Source organism: Benincasa hispida, chromosome 12, assembly GCF_009727055.1.
Source record: "Benincasa hispida cultivar B227 chromosome 12, ASM972705v1, whole genome shotgun sequence".
In the NCBI taxonomy this organism is placed as follows: Eukaryota; Viridiplantae; Streptophyta; class Magnoliopsida; order Cucurbitales; family Cucurbitaceae; genus Benincasa; species Benincasa hispida.
In genome coordinates this window covers 75,055,121-75,077,631 of record NC_052360.1, presented here as the reverse complement: position 1 = coordinate 75,077,631, position 22,511 = coordinate 75,055,121, and the positions used below count along the sequence as shown (strand labels likewise).

The 22,511-nt window shown below is 32.0% G+C and overlaps 1 pseudogene; it reads left to right on the top strand.

Moving 5' to 3' along the window:
• Positions 1-326: 326 nt before the first annotated feature.
• Positions 327-7,723, top strand: LOC120067639 (annotated as a pseudogene).
• The last annotated feature ends 14,788 nt before the right edge of the window (positions 7,724-22,511 follow it).

Here is a 22,511-nt window from a genome sequence, read left to right as displayed (position 1 = left end):
TTTAATTTTGAAAATAAATCATTTTGGAAAATATTAAAATGTTTGACAATCACTCAAAATAGCTTTTGAAGTTTAAATAAAAATGACTTTTTTTAATCACATTTTTTCTTTAGTCAATCTAAATAGGTTTTAATTGTTTTCCCGTCACAAGTGAGAAGGATAATGTTAAAATATTAATATAATTAAATTTATGTAACTACCAACTTAAATTTTTGGATTATGTCGTGATTCAACCACACAAGTGATAATTGTGTGTGTGTATATATATTTCCGCGAGGCTTGGCAAAATGAAAGAGTGCAAATTTGGGTAGCAGTTTACAAGAAATATGGAAGAGAAGCAGCCACTTCTGCCCATCAGACTTAAGAAGTATAATGTGGTAATTCAGGTCAAGGACAATCTTGATAAATTTCACGATTCAGCTACGGTGGATGAGGGCGGATTATCAGGAGGAAACACCCAACCTTCGATCTACAAAATATCAGAATTCATGAGAAAAATTCAAGAAAAAGCTTTCGAGCCACAGTTGTATCGTTTGGGCCATATCACCATGGGAAACAGCATTTGGTTTCAATGGAACAGGAAAAACAGAAAGCGTTTCTCCGTTTTAAAGATAAAAAAAATCTGAAGTCCGAGTCAATTTTGGAGAAAGTATGGAAGCAAAATCCTGCCAAGTTCTTGCAACTCATGATTGTGGATGGGTGTTTCATGTTAGATTTCTTCAATGAATGTCACTACTCGCTAAGTAATATGAGTATGGATATAAAGCGGGACATGATGTTGCTTGAGAATCAGCTACCTTTGGAGCTTCTTCAAGAGTTGTATATCATAGCAAACACTACTACGAACCAAGAGGTACATCCTCGAGGGCAACTTAATTTTATTTTATATGGTAAACTTTCAATTTTATGTCAATACGTTCTTGAATTTTAAACTTTATGTCAGACTTGGTCATTGATTTATTTAATATTTCTTTTTTAAAAAAAATTATGACTTTACTAGATACAAGATTGAAACTTTAGTCTTATTATACATTAAAGAAAAGTTTGAATATCTGAGGGAGTTTATTAAGCATAAATTTGAAAATTGGGGGATGTATTGGAGTTTTTTTAGTTCAAAAATTAATTTATTAGACAATTTTTAGATGAAGAGACTTGTTGGACACATAAAGTTGAAAGTTTCAAGATTATTACACACTTTTTAAAGTTCACATTAACACATTTTTTTTTACACAATCTCTTGTTTAATTATTATATTATATGGATTAACCTTGTAATTTAACTTATTATATGTCATTACTCTCACCACATGCTCGCAGAAATTATTATTGAGAGACTGTCATAATTTGGTTTACAATTTTTCATATTTGAATATAGTGAAGAAACCTCGAACAACTCGGATTATCCAACTAAAATTGTAAGGGTTGAGTTGGGTTTTTTTGTAGAGTTAGATTGGATTGGTTTGGTTTTTATTTTTTATTTTTTGTCATGTTGGATTGGATCTCGAGTTAAATAAACTTTTCTATGTGTTTGACTCAACTCAACTTGAAATACACATATTTCTTTTAGGATGGATGGATTTTTGAACTTTTAATATTTTTCTTTTAGGAATGTTTGACATCTTTGTTTAAAGTTTATGATAGATATTATAGATATTTAATATTTAACATTTAAATTTCATATGAGATTTTAGTTACTAGATGTGTGTCATAGATAAATTATAGCCGCTTGATCATCAAATATATTACTCCACATTGTGACGGTCTCGCCTCTTATAATAATAATTTGCATGGTTTTATTGCTTCATGTGACTGTTATTTATTGCACATACAGGATCAAAGTCTGAGATCAGTTATTTGCAACTCAATGTTAATCAAAGAACAACAAGCGGTAATAGGATAAATGAGTTGCACATCCTGGATATGTATAGAGCGTCATTATATTGTATCCTCCTGTAGACAGAAAGGATCGACGAGGGAAGACGACAACGTATAATGAATCTGACCCAGATCGTCAAATCATTTCACAAGCAACACAACTTTGTGATGTGGGTATAAGATTCAAGAAAAGCCCTACAAAAAGCCTAGCAGACGTGAGTTTTGACTCCAAACAAGGCGTGTTGGAATTAGCTAGGAAAGAGAGGCTGAAGGATATAGCTTGACTCACGCTGCGGACGATAGCACTTAGACAAGGTAAACGATAGCTCAATCAATTAGACGATAGGTAGCAAACGACAGTGGCAAGCCAAGTTTTCCTTTATGATTTCTTGTATTTAAACTGTACATAAGTGAGGTATTTATACAATATGGAATCCTTAATTTGGGAATGCAAAAATAACTCAACAAATACAAATGGTTAGAGATTTGTTTGTAACCAACCTATTCCTTTGGTAAGTCCTATTCTTTTAGTAGATAGGTAAGACTTTATGTGTTGGCATCCTTAATATCCTTAACATCCCCCCTCAAACGAAAGGGTAGTTCTACTACACCGAGTTTGGATCGAAGGTGGAAGAACTATAAGTGTGTTAAGGGCTTGGTGAGGCAATCAGCAATTTGGTCGGAGGATGGGACATAACGAACATCAAGCTGACCACGGAGGACTTGATCACGAACGAAGTGAATGTCGATCTCAATGTTCTTGGTCCGCGCATGAAACACCAGATTGACGGCTAAAGCACCGGCATTAAAGTTGTCACACCACAGGATTGGAGCCAACTTATGTTTGACACCAATCTCAAACAATATTTGTTTCACCCAGATGATTTCTGTAGAGGCATGAACGAGTGCTCTATATTCAGACTTTGTGCTAGACCGGGCGACAACGGATTGTTTCTTGGAGGACCAAGAGACAAGATTACCTCCAAGGAAGATGCAATAAGCAGCAACTGATTTTCGATCGTCTATGTTGGCTGCCAATCGGCATCAGAGAAGGCCGAAACAGAGAGGTCGGACCCATGTTGAATATAGAGCCAAAGTGTCAAGTGCTACTGACATATCTTAGAACTCTCTTCACTGCTTACCAATGAACATCTGTAGGTTACTTTAAGTACTAGCTTAGATGATTAACCGCATATGTAATGTTAGGTCTCGTGGTGGTTAAGTACTGTAAGGCGCCAATCGTGCTCCGATAGATATAAGGGTTGTCAAGAGGAGTGTCATCGGAGATAGAGAGTTGCTTGTTTGAAACACTTGGAGAGGGTGCCGGTTTTAGATCTCTAAGGTCAAGGCGGTGAAGTAGGTCCTCAACATACTTTTCCTGATTCAGTAGAACTCCATTGGAGACGTTGTGCAGTTGGACTCCAAGAAGTAAATGAGACGTTTGCCAGATCTTTTAAAGCAAACTTGGAGTCCAAGGCTATTACAAGCTTGTTGATTGTTTGTGATCAGTGCCGGTGATAATTACATCATCAAACATATACTAGTAAGAGTAACAAGGCAGAAGTGCTCCGATATATGAAGAGAGATGTATCAGACTTAGCATTCTGAAAGTCCCAACTACATAGTGTTGTTTTCAGTGTGCTATTCCAGGCCCTTGGCGCTTGTTTGAGGCCATATATGGCCTTGTGTAAGCAACAAACATGTTTTGGTAGTTGAGGATCAATAAATCCCTGCGGTTGGAAAAATGTAAACTTCTCCATCGAGGACGCCATTAAGGAAGGTGTTATTGAGATCTAACTGTCTCAGCTGCACCCTTTAGATACCAATAATGATCCGGATGGTAAGATGCCTTGACCACTGGACTAAACGTCTCAAAGAAATCGATGCCCGGGTTTTGATCGAAGTCTTTTGCTACGAGGCGTACCTTGTAGCGTAGAATGGAGCCATTAGGACTCCGTTTGATTTTGAAATACATTTATTGCCAACAATGTTCATTGATGGTGACGGAGGAACCAAAGTCCAGGTTTGATTGTTTCACTAGTGCTTGAAATTCATCACTGACTCAGGTAGTTCGGTTAGGGACCAGTCTTTTTTGGGTTAGGAGGATAGTATTTTGGTTTGAAGATGTCTGCCTTTCCTCGGGTAAACATAGGTTGAATAGACATGGGCACAGGGTGTGGGACAGTATTGGGTGAAGACTGGGCAAGGGATGATGAAGGTGAACTATCAGTGGATTGGGCAGTAGGCGATGGTGAGTCAGGTGGTAAACAATTGGAAGGTACACGATCTGTGGTTATAAAGATTGGTGGTAAGTGAGTGGTAAGTAACATCTGTTGGGTAAATTATCGATAGCGTGAACATCATTGGTGAGCGATCGAATGGTTAAGCAACTGGTAGGTAGACGATCAATGGGTTGGTCACTAGATGATGAGGGTAAACGATCGTATGGTACACAATTGGTGGGTAGATAATCAGAGGAAGGATATGGGAAGGTTGGGCTATCTGTAGAGGCATTAGTTGGTGATTGGGTGTGGGTTGTTCTGACAGTTGGTGAGAGTGAGGTTGTGGACGTAGAAGGCATGAAGTCACTGTGCGGTGTGACCTGACTGAGGGGCAGCCAGGAAACTGGGCGGATGGCAACTACTTGTTTGGCTGGTCTGCAAACTGAAGAAGACACCTACAAGAAAAGTTCGTTTCATCAAACACAACATACCGAGAGATGAATAGCCTGCCACTGGGGTTGAGGCATTTGTAGCCTTTGTGATTCACAGTCGGACCGAGATAGATGCACTTCTCTGTGCGATAGCTCAACTTATGTGAATTGTACGGTCTTAAGCAGGGGAAACATGCACACTTAAATATTCGAAGCTCCTCGAACCTAAGCTTCTTTTTTAACATCACTTCCATTAAAGACTGTCCATTTAGGATAGGGATAGGAAGGTCGTTAATCAGCAGAGTTGAGTATAAGAATGCATCCCACCAATGATGTAAGGGTAGATGTGTTTGTGCTAGTAGGGTTAGCCCTATCTCAACTATGTATCTGTGCTTCCTCTCAGCCCTTCCATTTTGTGCTAACGTATATGGACAGGTGTATCTGGAAGCAATGCCAAGCTGATGACAGACTTTGTGTATCTTGACAAATTCCCCGCCATTATCCGACGATAGGGACTTGATCAGTGTATTGAACTGAGTTTGTACCATGGTGAGAAAGTGCTGAAAAGCTGCCAGTGTGTCATTTTTTAACCTCAGAGGAAGATCCATGTGTACCTACTGTGATCATCAACAAAGATAGCATAATATTTGTACCCATCTGTTGACAAAAGAGGAGCTGGACCTCACAAATCAGTGTGTATAAGTTCAAAGGTTGTAGATGCTCTTGAATTAGAGTTAGGAAAGGCTAAAGAATGTGATTTTCCATAGCTACAAGAATCACAAAAGTTAAGCTCTTCATTAGATAACATAGGGAGATTACAGCTTTTGATAATAAACTCTAGTGTTTTTTACGAAGAATGGCCAAGCCTTCTATGCCATGTAATCTTAGACACCCTATGCTTCAAAGATATGCTAAGAGTAGACAAATCTTTATTCTTGTGCATTGGTTGCGATGGTACTCCATTTCCTACTGACTTCGAGTTGATTTCTGCACCCTCTAACTGATACAGTCCATCTTTAAGCATTCCCTTCATTACTGTTTGTCCCGTACCCTTGTCCTTAATAAGACAATAATCCATATGAAATTCAATAAACACGTTATTGTCTTTTGTTAGCTTAGATATACTGATCAAATTTTTTGTTATGGCAAGCACACATAACATATCATTCAGTTTCAAATTGCAGGCATCACTAGACATACATGCAATTCCAACATGAGAAATTTCTAGAGTATTACCATTAGCTACAGTGACTACTTTAGTACCTGAGTATTCAGTCGGATTGCCAAGATTGTTGAAGTCTGAGGTAACATGATTGGAGGCACCACTGTCAGCATACCAATTTGCATCAATCATATTTTCTTGTCTTGTCAGAAAGAGGTTACTCCCATAAACAGTGGCTATGGCTGTTGGGTGAGGTTGTGTGTTTTTGGTATGATTGTTGGGGAAGGGTTATCCCTTGTTTTGAGGAGAATTGAGAACAAAATCTCTGTTATACTTGTTGAAGCAATAGAACGCTATGTGTCCCACCTTCCCACAGACTTGACACACGGGTTTTTTGTTGTTTCTTCCCCTGCCTCGACCTCTACCATGGCCACCACCCCTTCGTTGTCCTCCCCCAGTAGACTGATTGCTGCTATTGGACTTATTGTTTTGGTTGACATGTCTAGTGTTTGTCATATTCACTGATGCATTACTGACTTGGTTGAAGCCTACTATCGTCTTTTGGTTTGATTGATGTTCCAATCTCCTTTCATACAGGAGAAGTTCTGACTACATATCAAGCCACGACATGTCCACTCTTCCTTGGATTGTGGCCACGATGGCATTGTATTCTTCATCAAGTCCTAGTAGTACCTGTAAAACAAGAGCTCTTGGTAGCACAGGACTACCAGCTTGCTCGAGATTGTCAGCATTCATTTTCATAGTTTGAAGGTACTCCTCCATTTTCAAATTACCTTTTCTAGTTGTTTGAAACACATGTCTCAGATAATCTTCTTCAGCCGTGGACTGAACACCAAAGAGTTGTTGAATGCTAGTCTATAGATACTTTGCACATTCACATCCCATCACTTGAATGGCAACCTCTGGTATCATGGAGTTATACAGCCAGCCAAGGAGAAGTTGATCTACAGCCATCCACGCTTCATATTAAGGATTTAACTCAAGTGCTATCGACGTGCTGGAAGCACCACTGTCAGAACTTCCTTCTGTGTTGCGCAGAGCAACTCCTCCAATCGATCCAGTCGGTATGCTCTCACCGACTGTAGGTTACAGAAACATTGGGGAACAAACTTTTTGTCCGGTCAGGTGTCCTTCGAGTCGATAACTTTGAAGGATTGGAAGCGCTAAGTTTTTCTATAGGAGGAAATTGCTACAATCAAGTTTAATGGAGGTTATCTGATTGAGGAGTTGGTTCAAAGGTGGGCTGCTAAAGTTGGCTGTGCCTGGGTGGCTCCCAAGTTTCCTTGATTGACGTTGGTCATTATGTGCTCTGATACCAAGTTAGGAAAGAGAGGTTAAAGGATATGGCTTGACTCACGCTGCAGACGATAGCATTTAGACAAGGTAAACGATAGCTTAATCAAGTAGACGATAGGTAGTAAACGACAGTGGCAAGCCAAGTTTTCCTTTATGATTTCTTGTATTTGAACTGTACATAGGTGAGATATTTATACAATATGGAATCCCTAATTTGGGAATGCAAAAATAACTCAACAAATACAAATGGTTAGAGATTTGTTTGTAACCAACCTATTCCTTTGGTAAGTCCTATTCTTTTGGTAGATAGACATGATTTTATGTGTTGGCATCCTTAATATTCTTAACACCATATTTAGTGGTGGATAATGATACTGAAACAACTTTATTAAATGTAATGGCATTTGAGAAACTGCATGTGGATGCTGGAAACAAGGTCACATCATGCATAATTTTTTATGAACAATTTGATAGACGTTGATAAAGATGTGGATTTGTTTGGTTTGGTTGGGAAAGGAGCCGAGCCGCTATGGATTTGGATAGCCCATAGAACGGATGTGCATTACAAGGTGAATGAGCATTGCGGCAAGTCATGGAATGAATGGTGCGCAAGTCTTAAACATAATTACTTTCAAAACCCATCGGCTATTTTGCGGTTTCGCCATCATTATTGTTCAGGCCGTCTACCAAATTATTGATTACCACAGAGGGAAATAAATAAATGGACATAAAATAATTTTCTTCTTTTAAAAAAAGATTTATTTATTTATTTATTTATTTTGTTTGTAATTATAGAAGATGTATCGAGATGATTGCATCTATGTATTATTCTAAATAAATTTAATTTAGACACGTATCTTTACAAATCTAGTTTTTATTTATGTAAAGATAAATTATGTGATCTTTGATCCTCTCTATATTTTTCATGAAGGCATTTGTAAAAAGGGTAAAACAAAGTAGATTAATTAGTCTCATAGCACATATGATTGTTGTTTGTGAAAATGCATATATATTAGGTAAATAAACTAAAACTAAAAGTTATATATTAACTCGTGTAAATAGAAGTGACACAATAAGATATTTTATCTCATGAGTATTATTGTTGGGTGATTTCTTCTAATTAACTGGCTTATAGAGAGAAAAAAAAAGATATAAATAAATAATTAAAAAAATATTTAATTAAAAGAAAGACATTTTCAAATATAGAAAATGGGCAAAATTTACTCATATAGGAAAATTTACAAATGAGTTAATCTTGTTTTTCGCTATATATGTGAGTCGTTTCATTTTTATTTTTTTTTCTGTTTATAAGAATTTTCTTTAAAAAAATGTATAATAACAAATTAAACATCACCTCACATTCAAGGCCCACTGATATGGGCGTTTTCCTCGCCAAACACCACCATCTCATTGAACTACATTTACTGATACACCAAAACAAAAAACACAAAATATTTTATTAATCAAAGAAGATTGATCTCTCTAAGTAAAAGGAGAATAAATATAATAAAATTAGATTGTGAAAAGAGAGGAAAAAGAATAGTTGATTGGGATTTTTAAATTAAAAAAGATTAAATAGATTTTTATAGAAGATTTATCTATAATTTTCAACTTCTCTCTCCATATCTCCCTAACGCTAAAAAATCTTTTACATGAACATCTTCCAAGAAAATGAAATAAACATAAAAACACAACAAAATCGAGTTTCAATTATTAGTTCAACAAAATTTACCTCAAAACTTTGCACAAATCATAAGTTAGTAGAATACATATTTCTTTGTATTTTTTTTCATATATGTTATTCTTCTCTTTGTCATTCTAGTGGGGATAGAAGAAATAGTGATTGGGAAGGAATATGTGACTCATGAGATAGTGAAACACTACCTTTAATCTATTTTTCTACCTTACATTCAAACTTAAATCTCATAGTTCATCTATTTCTTTTTCCTTTTTTAATGAAAAAACATCTAAAGGCAAACCTTTCACTTCCGAAAACTTTTCAAAGTACGCTACTAATTTACTCCATCAAAATTTGAAGGCCCCATCTAGCAAACTTTTCACTTCAAAAAACTACTCAAAGCACATTACTAATTTAGTCATAAGATAGATAGCAATACCTCTCCATCAAAATTTGCAAGGCTTCATTTTGATCGACTTCAATGTTTACATTCAGAGGAACAAAATATTTTAATCTTCATTATTTGAGGAAAAGTTTCTTTGATGATAAGAACTTTTTGTGGCATCACATGAAAATGAAAATTGACAATACGATTATCAATTTCTTGATTTTTATAGGTAGATCTCACTCATACAATACAATTAAAGGGTTGTGTTTTTATTTAGAGTTGCATTGGGAAGTTAGATTTTGTTTTCACCCACTATTTGTTGATACGTGATTTTTATTTTCTTTCATGAATAATAAACAATTAAAAGGGCAAAGTAGATATTACAAAAAATGTATAATGTAAAAATTCTCCCTTATTACTCCTTTTTAGTAGAGTATAGATATAGATATAGATATAGATTTCTCAAACCTCAGGACCAAAATATTCATTTTGAAGCTTAAGAGACTAAATAGATATCAAGTCCAAGACCAAAAGTGTACTTTTCCCTATATATGAATATAATATAGATAATACAATGACACATCAGAAAACTAAAATTTAAAAACTAAAACTAAAAATTTAATCCAAATAGACAGGATATTTGGATAACATCCTATAATCGCAATGATATTATATTTACAAGTAAATGTGAAAAGAAAAACAAATATTTATTATAAATATTATAAAAATAAATAGATACTCATTGTTTAGTGTCTAAAAGTCGTGTCAAATGTTGTTTATGTGCTTTATAGGTGTCCATGTAAGACCACATTCTACTCGTCACTTCGCCTATAAATAGTCTTATTTAGTGAATCTTAAAATCACACACATTGGTGGGTTAATAATCCACTTCAAAATTTCACTTAAATTTCCATATTACCCAATTTTTATAGTTTTAGTTATTTTATAATTTTAGTTTATTATTATATCATATTTTATTTATTTATTTATTATATTTAAATATATATTATTATATTATATTTTCTCTATATCCGTTGTACTCCGTTGTGCTCCTCAATTTCACTACGTTATCAGCACAAGCTTCTATTGCTTCCATCGTTGAAAGTAGGTCCTAAAGGTAGATCGATTTTTTTCTCTTTATTATAATTAATAAGTTAAGTGTTATTTTGCATATTTAGTACATATTAAATTTCTAATATAAATACAATATTTTGTGATAGTGTTGCCAAGACAAACCTAACAAAATTAGAATCCGCATCCCTTGACATTAATGACAATAATTGGGTGCTCAATGCCGAAATTCACCTGGATGCTATGGATTTGGGAGAAACAGTTAAAGAAGGAAATACGACATCCAGTCAAGAAAAAGCAAAAGCTATGATTTTCCTTCGTCATCATCTCCACAAGGGAATTAAAAATGAAGTATCTTACAATAAAATATCCTTGTATATTGTAGAAAAATTTAAAAGAAAGGTATAATCATAAAAAAAAAAAAAAAAAAAAACAGTTATTCTTCCTAAAGCTCGTTATGAGTGGATGCATTTGAGGCTACAAGATTAAAATCAGTTCAAAATTATTGTTATGCGAAAAGAAAATTACTGATATTGATATGTTAGAGAAGACATTTTCTATATTTCATATCTCGAATATGCTCCTACAGAAGCATTATCGAGAAAAAGATTTTAAACAATATTTTGAACTAATTTCATGTCTTCTTGTGACCAAACAAAATAACAAACTATTGATGAAGAACCACAACACCATTCCCTGAAGTGAATATTAATAATCATGGTTGAGGTCAAGGTCGTGGTCGAGATCGTGACTGTAGTAGAGGAAGAAATAATTGTTGTTTTTATAGGGGTCGTTCTAATCATTCAAATTTCAAAAGAACCACATAAAATGATGATCACAAAGAAAAAGTTCCACAAGATAAGAGTTCAAAGAGTGTTAAAAATAAATGCTTTGAATACGGAATGACTGGACATCGGTCACGTACCTATCGTATGTCAAAACACTTTGTTGACCTCTATCAAGTCTCCATGAAGGAAAAAGAGAAAAATGTGGAAGCAAATTTTGCATACTAGGATAATGACATATTTAACCTATCCCCTATGATAAATTTGGATGTGCGGACTTCTTTGAATCTCCCGAAGAGAAAATTGGCACAGTTGATGGAACTTCAAGTGTTTCTTTTGACTTTAAAAATATCTAGACTTAATGTTGTTGTTTTCTTTTATCTATCTTCGTGTTTTTTTTTTAGTAACTTTTGTATATTTTAAGTGTTGTTTTTCTTATTGTAATTGTTTTCTTTTAATGAAGAAACATGGATCATTTTCATATGTTAGGTGATTCAAAAATGAGCAAAGAAGATCTATGTCTAGCAGACAGTGCAACTACACACAATACTTACAAATAAAAAATACTTTTTCAAACTGACGATGCTGAAAGCAAAAGTAAATACAATATCATGTTCTGAAAACTTGATCGAAGGTTTTAGAAAAGTAAATATTATTTTGCCTAGAGGAACAAAATTTATAATTGACAAAGCATTGTTCTCTAGTCAATCAAAGAGAAATTTTCTAAGTTTTAAAGATATACGTTGCAATGGTTATCATATTGAGACTAATAGTAAAAATAATTTGGAATATTTATATATTATCTCTACTATCTCAAATGAAAAACATATAAGAAAAGTTTCCTGCTTTATCTTCTAGATTGTATTATACTCATATACGAGTAATTGAAACATATGCAACAATGAACCTGAAGTTCATGAATCTAGATATATTTGCTAATTTGGCATGATAGATTGAGTCATCCAGGGTCTATAATGATGAGAATAATTATTGAGAATTCAAATGGACACCCATTGAAGAGCCAGGAGATTCATCAATCCAATGAATTATCATGTGATGCTTGCTCTCAAGGCAAATTAATAATTAGACCATCACCAGTCAAAGTGGGAACTGGATCACCTGCATTTTTAAAACGAATTCATGGTGATATATGTTGACCTATTAACCCACCAAGTGGACCATTTAGATATTTTATGGTATTAATAGATGCATCCAGTAGATGGTCACACGTATGCTTATTATCAAGTCAAAATCTTGCATTTGCAAGATTACTTACTCAAATAATTAAGTTAAGAGCACAATTTTCTGATTATACAATTAAGACCATTCGTCTTGATAATGCTGGTGAATTTACATCCCAAGCTTTTGATAATTATTATATGTCAATTGGGATAAGTGTTGAACATCATGTAGCTCATATTCATACACAAAATGGTTTAGCAGAATCATTTATAAAACATTTACAATTAATTGCAAAACCATTAATTATGAGAGCTAAGCTTCCTTCATCTATATAGGGACATGTTATTTTGCATGCAGTATCACTTGTATGCATTAGGCTAGTAGCTTATCATAAGTACTCTCCATTACAATTAGCTTATGGTTATTAGTCAAATATTTCTCATATGAGAATTTTTGGATGTGCAATATATGTTCCAATTGCTCCACCACAACGCACAAAGATAGGTCCTCAAAAGAGGTTAGGAATATATGTTGGATATGATTCCCTATCAATTATTAAATATCTTAAATCCCTGACGAGTGATGTATTTACTACACAATTTGCTAATTGTCATTTTAATGAAACAAATTTTCCAACACTAGGAGAAGGAATTAAGAAATTAGAAAAAAAAAATTATATGGAATGCATCGTATTGTCTCATTTAGATACCCATACAGATCAATGTGAACTTGAAGTTCAGAAAATAATTCATTTGCAAAATATAGTAAAATCGATTACCAAATGCATTTATAGATGCAAAAAAAGTAACTAAGTCACATATACCAGTTGCAAATGTTTCATAAAAAATTGATATCCCAACACAACAAGTTGTCCTGTCTGGAACACGCCAGAAGCGTGGTAAACCAGTGAGTTCCAAAGATAAAAATCTTCGAAAATGAAAAATAATTAATAGTAAAAAAGACTTGGTTAAGGATGTAAATACCCACAAAAAAATCATCGACATGACTAGTGAGGAAGGTAAAATTCCTAAAGATAATAATGAGATTTCAATAAACTACGTCATGACAGGAAAAAGATGAAATCGAACTAATATAATTATTGACAATACTTTTGCCAATAATATTGCTCTTAATATTATATTTGAAAATGAGGATCCTAAACTAAAATCTGTTGAAAATGTCGACAAAGAAAAGATTGATTTCATTGGAAAGAAGCAATCGAGGCAGAATTAAACTCACTTTCAAAACGGCATGCTTTTGGACAAGTAGTCTGACCAAAAGGTGTAAAACCTGTGGGATACAAATGGATATTTTTTAGAAAAAGAAATATAAATAATGAAGTCACAAGATACAAAGCAAGACTAGTTGCATAAGGTTTTTCACAAAGACCTAGTATTGATTACGATGAGACATATTTCCAGTGGTGGATGCAATTATATTAAGATATTTAATTGGTCTGACTGTGTATGAAAATCTGGATATGCATCTTATAATATAGTCACAACATATCTATATGAATCTATTTATAATGATATTTATATGAGAATCTCGGAAGGATTTAAGGTACCTGAAACATAACATCAAATTCCCAGGAATCATATCCAATAAAGTTACAAAGATTACTGTATGTACTGAAACAATTAGGACAAATGTGTTACAATCGTCTGAGTGGATATTTATTGAAAGAATGATATCAAAATAATTTAATATGTCCATGTGCTTTTATAAAGAAATCACAATCAAGATTTTCTATTAAAACTATATATGTTGATGACTTGAATATAACTAGAACTTCTGAAGAGCTTTCAAAGACAATAGAATATATTAAAAAATAATTTGAGATGAAGGATCTTGAAAAAATAAAATTTTTCCTTGGTTTGCAAATTGAGCATTTAGTTGATGCAATATTTATTCGTCAATTAATTTATACATAAATTTTTTTGAAAAGAGTTTATATGGACAAACCACGTCCATTAAATATTCCAATGGAAGTCCGTTCACTGGATATAAAGAGATAGTTTGACCTCGAGACGATAATGAAGAACTTTTTGGTCCTAAAGTACCATACGTTTGTGCAATTGGTGCATTTATGTATCTTGCTAATACAAGACCAGATATTTCATTTTCAGTAAACTTATTAGCTAGATATAGTTCTTTTCCTATAAAAATACATTGGAACGAAATTAAGCATATACTCCGTTATCTCCGATGAACAACCGATATGGGTTTATTTCATCCAAATAAATCAATTTTTTATCTAGATGGTTATGCAAATTTTAGATATTTATCTAATCCACATAAAGCTAGATTTCAAACAGATTATCTATTCACATGTGGAGGAACTGCTATATCATGGCAATTGGTGAAACAGACCATAACGATCACTTCCTCAAATCATGCTGAAATTCTTACAATTCACGTGGCTAGTCGAGAATGTGTATGGCTAAGACCAATGACTCGGCACATTCGTGAAACATGTGGCTTGTCTTCTAATAAAAATCTTCCAACAATATTATACGAAGACAACACAGCTTGCATAGCTCAAATCAAAGAATGATATATTAAACGAGATAGAACAAAGCATATTTCACCGAAGCTTTTCTGTACTCATGATCTTAAAGAAAATGACGACATCACTGTATAGCAAATTTGTTCGAAAAATAACCTCAGAGATGTTAAGTGATGTTTTCATGAGAGTGGTAAATATATTGTATTTTTTTAGGAGTATATATTATATGAAATATGTACTGTTTTTCCTTCGTTAGGATTTTTTTCCATTGGATTTTTCCTAGTAAGGTTTTAACAAGGCATATTTCATACATATATGGGCATCTAAGGGGAGTATTATAAATATTATAAAAATAAATAGATGCCCATTGCTTATTGTCCTACAAGCCATATGTTAATCTTCATGTTGTCCATGTGCCTTATATTCATATTTGGTATCTATGTAAGGTCACATCCTACTTATCACTTTGTCTATAAATAGAGACATTTGGTGGATCTTAAAATCACACACATTGATGGGTTAATCCACTTCAAAATTCCACTCAAATTTCCATATTGCTCAATTTTTATAGTTTTAGTTATTTTATAATTTTAGTTTATTATTATATCATATTTTATTTATTTATTTATTATATTTTAAATATGATGTCATTATATTAATATTTTCTCCATATTTGTTTGTGTTTCATTGTACTCCTCTAATTTCACAACAATAATTATATTTTAAATTGGAAGAATGGGATGGAAAAATAGAATAAGCGATTAGTGAATATTGCGAGAAAGAATATTTTTGCTTCCTTAATTTTTTTGTATTTTTTGGTCCTTAATTTTAAAAGAAAATAGGAGAATCCAGCATTTTAGTTGTAAATTTTCAAGAATAAGTTTAAACATATTCTCTTACTAGTAAACTTATTAGATTTAATGGACTAAACTCTCAAGTTACTTGTGATTTTTAAATAATGATTATATATATATATATATATTTATATATATATAGTATATATTATATATAATGTTTTTTTCCTTTTCTAGAGATATCGCCCCGTCCCAAGCCCTCCCTATTTCATTCCTTGTATCCCATGAATTTTCCATGTTAATTAGAGTGGGGATCCATAGAGATTTGATTCCCTCGCAGAAAAATTATGCGTCTTTGATTTTTTTTGTTTACCATTTTTTGTTTTTTGATTTCAATCCAAATATATTTTTTTTTAACAATGACTTAGTATTTGTAATTTCTTTAAATAAAGACATTTCTAAATATAGATTTTTCATTTAAATAAAAATGATGGTCTAGCTCTCCTAATAAAATCAATAATACATTTACAATTTGAAAAGACATAATTTAAAATGATAAATTCTCATAATTTCTAAAAAACTTAAAATTAAACTATTAGAATCATTATAGTTGCTCAATTTAAAATATTATGATATTTAAGGAATTAAAACGTTTTAATAAAATTTTTTAAATTATCTTTCAGGTTTGTTTTTGAAATTAAGAAAATGAATCAAATATTTTAAAATATAGAAAATGTCACTGAGACATCTTATCAGACCTGTTGCTCTATAACATGTCTATCGCGAGTCTTCATTGATAAGACTGTGACATTTTTGCTATACTTTGAAAATATTTTTCAAAATTCTTTATCATTAAGAAACAATTTCTATTATTCACCTTATTATTTATTATTATTATTATTATTATTATTATTATTATTATTATTATATTATTATTATTTTATAATTCATAATTTATATACAAAAGTTGGAGCGGAGATGGAACAGAATATAATCCCCATCCTTAGCACCGAATGGTAAATGGGAAAAAAAAAAAAATCTACTCCCTCTCCTATTCTACATATATAAGAAACAACTCAACTTTTCCTCTAACTTTGGAAGAGCAAGAAACCATGGGGTTGTTTGATAGCCCACTAGAGTTGAGTTGGATGGGCTCAAAAAGCCCATTTGATGTTTAATCCTACTTAAAAGAAAGTAGTGGGTTATAAATCCACTTTTTTAACCTACTACTTTTTCCTCCTATTTCACACCACTTTTTCTAGACTTTTTAACTACTCTCCCCATTTTCTCTCTCTTTCCCTTTCATTATTCACTTCCCTCTCTTCTTTATCTTCTCTTTTCTTTCGCGGTATTCTTCTCCTACTTCATTCTATATTTGTATTTTCTAGTTGAATGTTGCGTTCCTCTTCTTCAATTTTCTTTATATGGCTATTTTTTAGATCTAACTATTTTTTTTGGTAGATGTCACCATTTTTTATTAGATCTAAATATTTTTTTTATAGTAGATATGAATGATTTCTTGGTAGATCTAACCTTTTTTTTTGTTTAAATTTGAAATCTTTTTGAATATTTGGTTTCTGGCTTAGGATTTGTACGTTCTCAACTAGATTCCCTCATATTTTATTCATCTCTGCATTTTTTATTTTTCGATTGTTGTTGGCTCTATACTTCGTCGGATTCGTTTTTGTTCTGATTTAGCTTCCTGTCATTTTGGGCATCTTTTTTACTTGCAAATCTAACTTTTTTTTTTTTTGTTTAGGTCTGAAATTATTTCAAATACTTGGTTTTTGGCTTAGGATTTGCTACTCTTTTCTGGATTCGCTCATATTTTATTCGTCCTTGCATGCTTGATTTTCTTATTGTTATTGGTTGTGTACTTTGTCAGGCTCGTTTTTGTTTTGATTGTTAGAGTTGATGTGCAATTAGCAGAAAAAATCAAGATCATTAAGCACTCTAATTCATCAATTTTAGCATCTAAGTAAGCATGTTCATAAGAAATAAGAGGGTTTTGAGAAGTTACCTTTGAAGAACTTCTTCAATCCACGAAATTAGCTTGAATCTTCTCACCAATCACTTGTAAACCACCACTTGATCTTTCCTACTATTCTCTAGAACCTTAGATTGGGTGGTGGAACCCAAAATGAACTGGAATCTTGAGAAATTTTGGAGATTTTTCTGGGGTTTTTAGGTAGAGAGAGATGAACAAGCCAGCCTAAAAATTCCAGTGCATGGCTCTCTCTCGCCTCAAATTAGAGTTGGTTTTCTTCAAATTTCCCATGCATTTAGAATGTCTCCAAGAATGACACCACCTACTTGGATAATTGAGTGAGAATCTGAATGTCTTACGTGGGATAAACCCACTAATTTGTAATTTTCTAATATAAATTAAATTTATAATTAAATTTATTTTTAATTTTAATTTTTGAAACAATTTTCAAAATAATTAAAAAATTTAATTCATAAAATATTAATTCTATATTAATATTAAATAAAATTAATTTTATACAAAATTAATTTCAAATAAAATTAATTCTTTAATAATTAATTAAATAATTTAATTTAATATCAAATATTAAATTAGTTAAACAACAAATCCACAATTATGAATCTTTATTCATGTAATCAAATATTTAAAATGAATTTAAATATTATTCAATTCTCCAATTTTGTTTAATTCGATAATTAAATGTGTAATTATATTGCACATAATTAATAATTCTCTTAATTGAATTTCAACACTTCAAATTTACTCACCACTCTATTCTGACATTTGTGAACTAGTAGATGGACCTAATAAACCTACCGATCATGGGCTTCAACGATCCGATTAATTGGCTAAAATTCTTTAAATCGAATTAATCAATATTCGTTAATTACCGGGTCACTCCACTAAAGCCTAGTAGTTGCACTCCTCTCATTGTAGATATATTTATGTTAACTTGATTTAACCGTAATTGGTAAGTCGACCTTTCACAAGTTGTTCGTAATAACGGCTGGATCAATTGTTGTTTTACCTCAATATTGCATCTTGCTCCTTAAGCCCTATTGATCTTCTAATGAATAATTGGTTTGTGATTCATTAGGAAACCAAATCCCTCTCGGACCGGTGAGAGGGTGGGCCCCTTGTTTAAGACTTGGAATTAGTACTTAAGAGAATGTACTTAAGAGAATAACCTCTCTACTATCCCTAAAAGTAGATAGGAGTGAATTATGTCTTTCACTCTAATCCTCAGTCTTACCCCTGAAATGGAAGACTTATTGAGTCGGCATTGTTGAGCCAACCCTCACCTCATAGTTAGCTTAAGATTAAGGTCGAGTTACCTAGATCATCGATTTGAAATAGAACAGTAAACAATGTTATAAAGTAAGAGTGACTTATTTCTTGGTTCGGTCTTACGCAAAGTCATTGCATAGGACGCCCCCACTTGCATGTCTCATATGAACGATTCAGGATCACATCGTTTGTACTAAATACAAAATGGACCGCACTCAATAGTGTTACTAGAATAAAGTACCCAACCTTATTTGTATGCTATAAACCGTTTTGACTATCTACTTGAACTTGATCCATTTTTATGTCTCCACATAAAATCCAAGTATTTATGTAATAGCCATGAATCTTAGTTTATTAGATTTAGTGTAATTTATATATTCAATAACAATTTTATTGAAAAAAACTTTAATAATATTTTATTGAAAATAGAATTTGTTTAGTTTTACAAATTGCAAGTTTTAGGACATACAAACCAACATTGATTTAGCTTCTCGTCATTTTGGGAATATTTTTGGCTTGCATGTTTATGACTAGGGTTTACTCTTATAATTTGTTTTTCGTCTCTTATGATTTTTTTCCACTTCTTGTATGTTATTACAACCAAGTCCTTGTTATTTTTTTTCCATTTATATCATATTAACTTATCTGTCTCTATTCTTTCTTCTCTTACTTATATATGTTCTGTTTATCTTTGTCCTCCCTACTTTTTTTTCAGATTGCCTCTTGCCGCTTCAATAATAAACCATGTGTCCTTCCCTTTTCTTTTCTTTTTTTTTTTTCTGCTTTTCCATCAAATTTGGACGACAAGTAAACTCTTGGTAGGGGATACCAACCATGTTATTGGAGCTTGGTGGGGGTCCAATCCACCCTACAACAGGTTCGTTTTCTACCTTTTTTTCCCCGAGGCTGATGATGATTTGTTCCAAAATTCTACACTCTAATTTTTTAGTATGATGTCTTATTTGATTTTATTTTATTTCGTTAATTAGATTAGAAATTTTACATCACTGTTTTTCCTTATGTTTTGTATACTACTTTGTAATTTTTTCCTCCGTATATAGTCAAATTTTTTTGGTGTTTTTCGACTGATCAATGGATTTTTTTTATCCATTAAAATTTTTTTCAGTATTCAACGAAATTCCGTTTTCGTACACTTAAATTGAACTTCAATTTTACAACTGTTGCAACTGTTTATTTTGTTTGTTTGGACTTGGATTTGTTCCAATGAAAGATCTATACCAAATCCTGAGGCCCTCTAATCTTTATTCTTATGTCTATTATGTGTGAGATATTATGTTGTATTTATGTCCATTTTCAGCAGATTTATTTTATGGTCAACCACCTAAAATTAATATTGAACTCAACATTATTTATTTTATTTATGTTTGAGTTGACTCTCTTTATTATGGGTTTAATGAATTTACTGGTTGAACTTATCGAGGTTAGGTGCACCTAAATGTACCTATCTCTCCTCACCAACCATCCTTATTGTATCTTCTACTTATATTCGAATTCCTCTTCATATTTTTTTTAGACTTCTCCATAGCCTCCTCTGATACACTGTGTTGATACGTCCCTGCTCTAACCTTTTTTTTTCAAGTTTTCCTTATACCGTTTTTACATTCTCATATGTGTGGTTTGGCTGTTGCAATATGTTCTGTTTTTTTCTTCCACCTTTAAGTTTAACCTTATTCCATTCATATAAGATAGCTAACAAATGAAAGATTGCCCTACATAAAGTATGCTTCCTTCCTTCCTTATATTTCAAGTAAGATCTGTCATTAATGTTTTCATGTTTTTGTTAGGCAACATCTATTTGCTGCCCCTTAATGTGGACTGTCTTGAATACCATTCACTCCGAACATAATCAAAAGGTATGTTCTAGTGTACTTTATTTCTACTTCAGTCATATTGACCTACCATTTGGTCTAACCATACTTATTTTTCTTCCATGTAGGGCCCAAATTAATCAAACATACATTTCTTAACTAGTTTGAAATTCGTAAATTTTAAGTTTAGAGTAATATTTGTTATAGTCTACTGCTTTTTGCTTGACTTGATGAACATTTGTAATACACTGTGATTTTGTCTTTTTTCACTTATATATTAACATTGTTGGGAACTTTTTTCTTTGTAGACTTTGATCTGATGTAAATGATTTGACGTTCGTTTTAAGTTTCAATTTATAAATTTCAATTTTAGAATTCCATCTATAAACTTAAATTGGTTCATTATTTTCATTTTATTTTGTCTTGATATTTTTCTATAAAATTAAAAAGAAAATTGCAAATGGGAATAGAACAAAAGAAAAAAGGATCTATTTTATTTATTTATTTATATAAAGAATAACTATAGATACATAAAATTAGTCTTTTAAAATAGTTGTACTGTAAATATAGAAACAAAAAAGAAAATATTCCCTCTGTTTTTTTTTTAACTTTTTCAATGTAATAAATCTTTATAAAAATATTGTAATGTCTTAGAACAATTACGTTTAATATTATAAAAATATTGTAAGCGAGACAAATTCTAAACAAAAATTATATGTAATATTTTCTAATATGGTATAAACTCCACGACAAAGAAAGTACAAGTATAAGAATAAACATAGGAACGAGAGTTAGTACCTTTTCAACATCATAAGAATAGGAATAAGCACAAAAAAGAAAGTTAGTACAATTTCAAAATTATAGGCTAATATGTTCTCAACTATTGTAATATATCTAAGAAAAATCCAATGATCTCGACTATTATAATACTTATCCAAGACTTGTCTCAATTTTACGTAAATATACTTATAATTTGTCAACTAGAATTTCTCTTTGCACAATTTAGGACACATATAAGTAGTAAAGGGTTGTATGAGAACCCTTAAACCATAACCATTATAACTCCTGAATCCTAACTCCAAAAAACCCTTCACCTCAAAGCTTATCATTGGTATTGACTACCCCTATTTTGAAAATATATGTAGAAACACAAATTCTATGTGGTATTCATTGCTCATAATCCAAGGATCTACCTATCCTGGCACGAATGTCATAGTCAAGTCAGTGAATACAAAGTGACATTACACAAGTCGTATGAAACACTTGTACAAGGGGACGTACAAAAGACGAACCTCTTCCTTGCTGTACTGGAAGAGAAATGACTATGGTACTACACACGCCTATTTGCTCGGACCCACTAGATTGACCATCTAATATTTCAAAATGTATATTTTGTCAGTTTGTTTTTTGGAACGGTCACATGTTCGGTCGTTTGATATAATTTTTGTGATGTTCAGAAGAATGTAATTGTACTACACTATCACATTCTCACCATCATTATAAAATAAAAGGTAATTATTCTATGTATAATTTCAGTTCGACATATAAGATCCATATAATATAAACATAAACTATTAAGTTATCCAGTTATTCAACATTTATGTGTACAACATGTTAATTTTTTTATAATAATGTTAAATTAGCTAGATTCAATATACATATATACAATATACCAATTCATAAGTAATTGAGTTCCAATATGATATGTATTTTGATGCTATATTTTACCGATTGAAGAGAATTAGAGTTTTACCGTTTTTTAAAAGAATAAGTTGAAAAGAATCCATTATGTTTTATAAATTGAAAAAAAATAGAGTTTTTCTGATTTATATCATAAAAGAGTTGAGAAAATAGCTTAAAAAAAAGAGAGAGAGAGAAAAAAAAAAAAAAAAAAAAAAACCTCCAACTCAATACCACTCGAACACAAACTTTGAAATTCAACTCAACTCTATATAATAAATACCAACCATTTAACTCTTCAAATTAATAAACTCT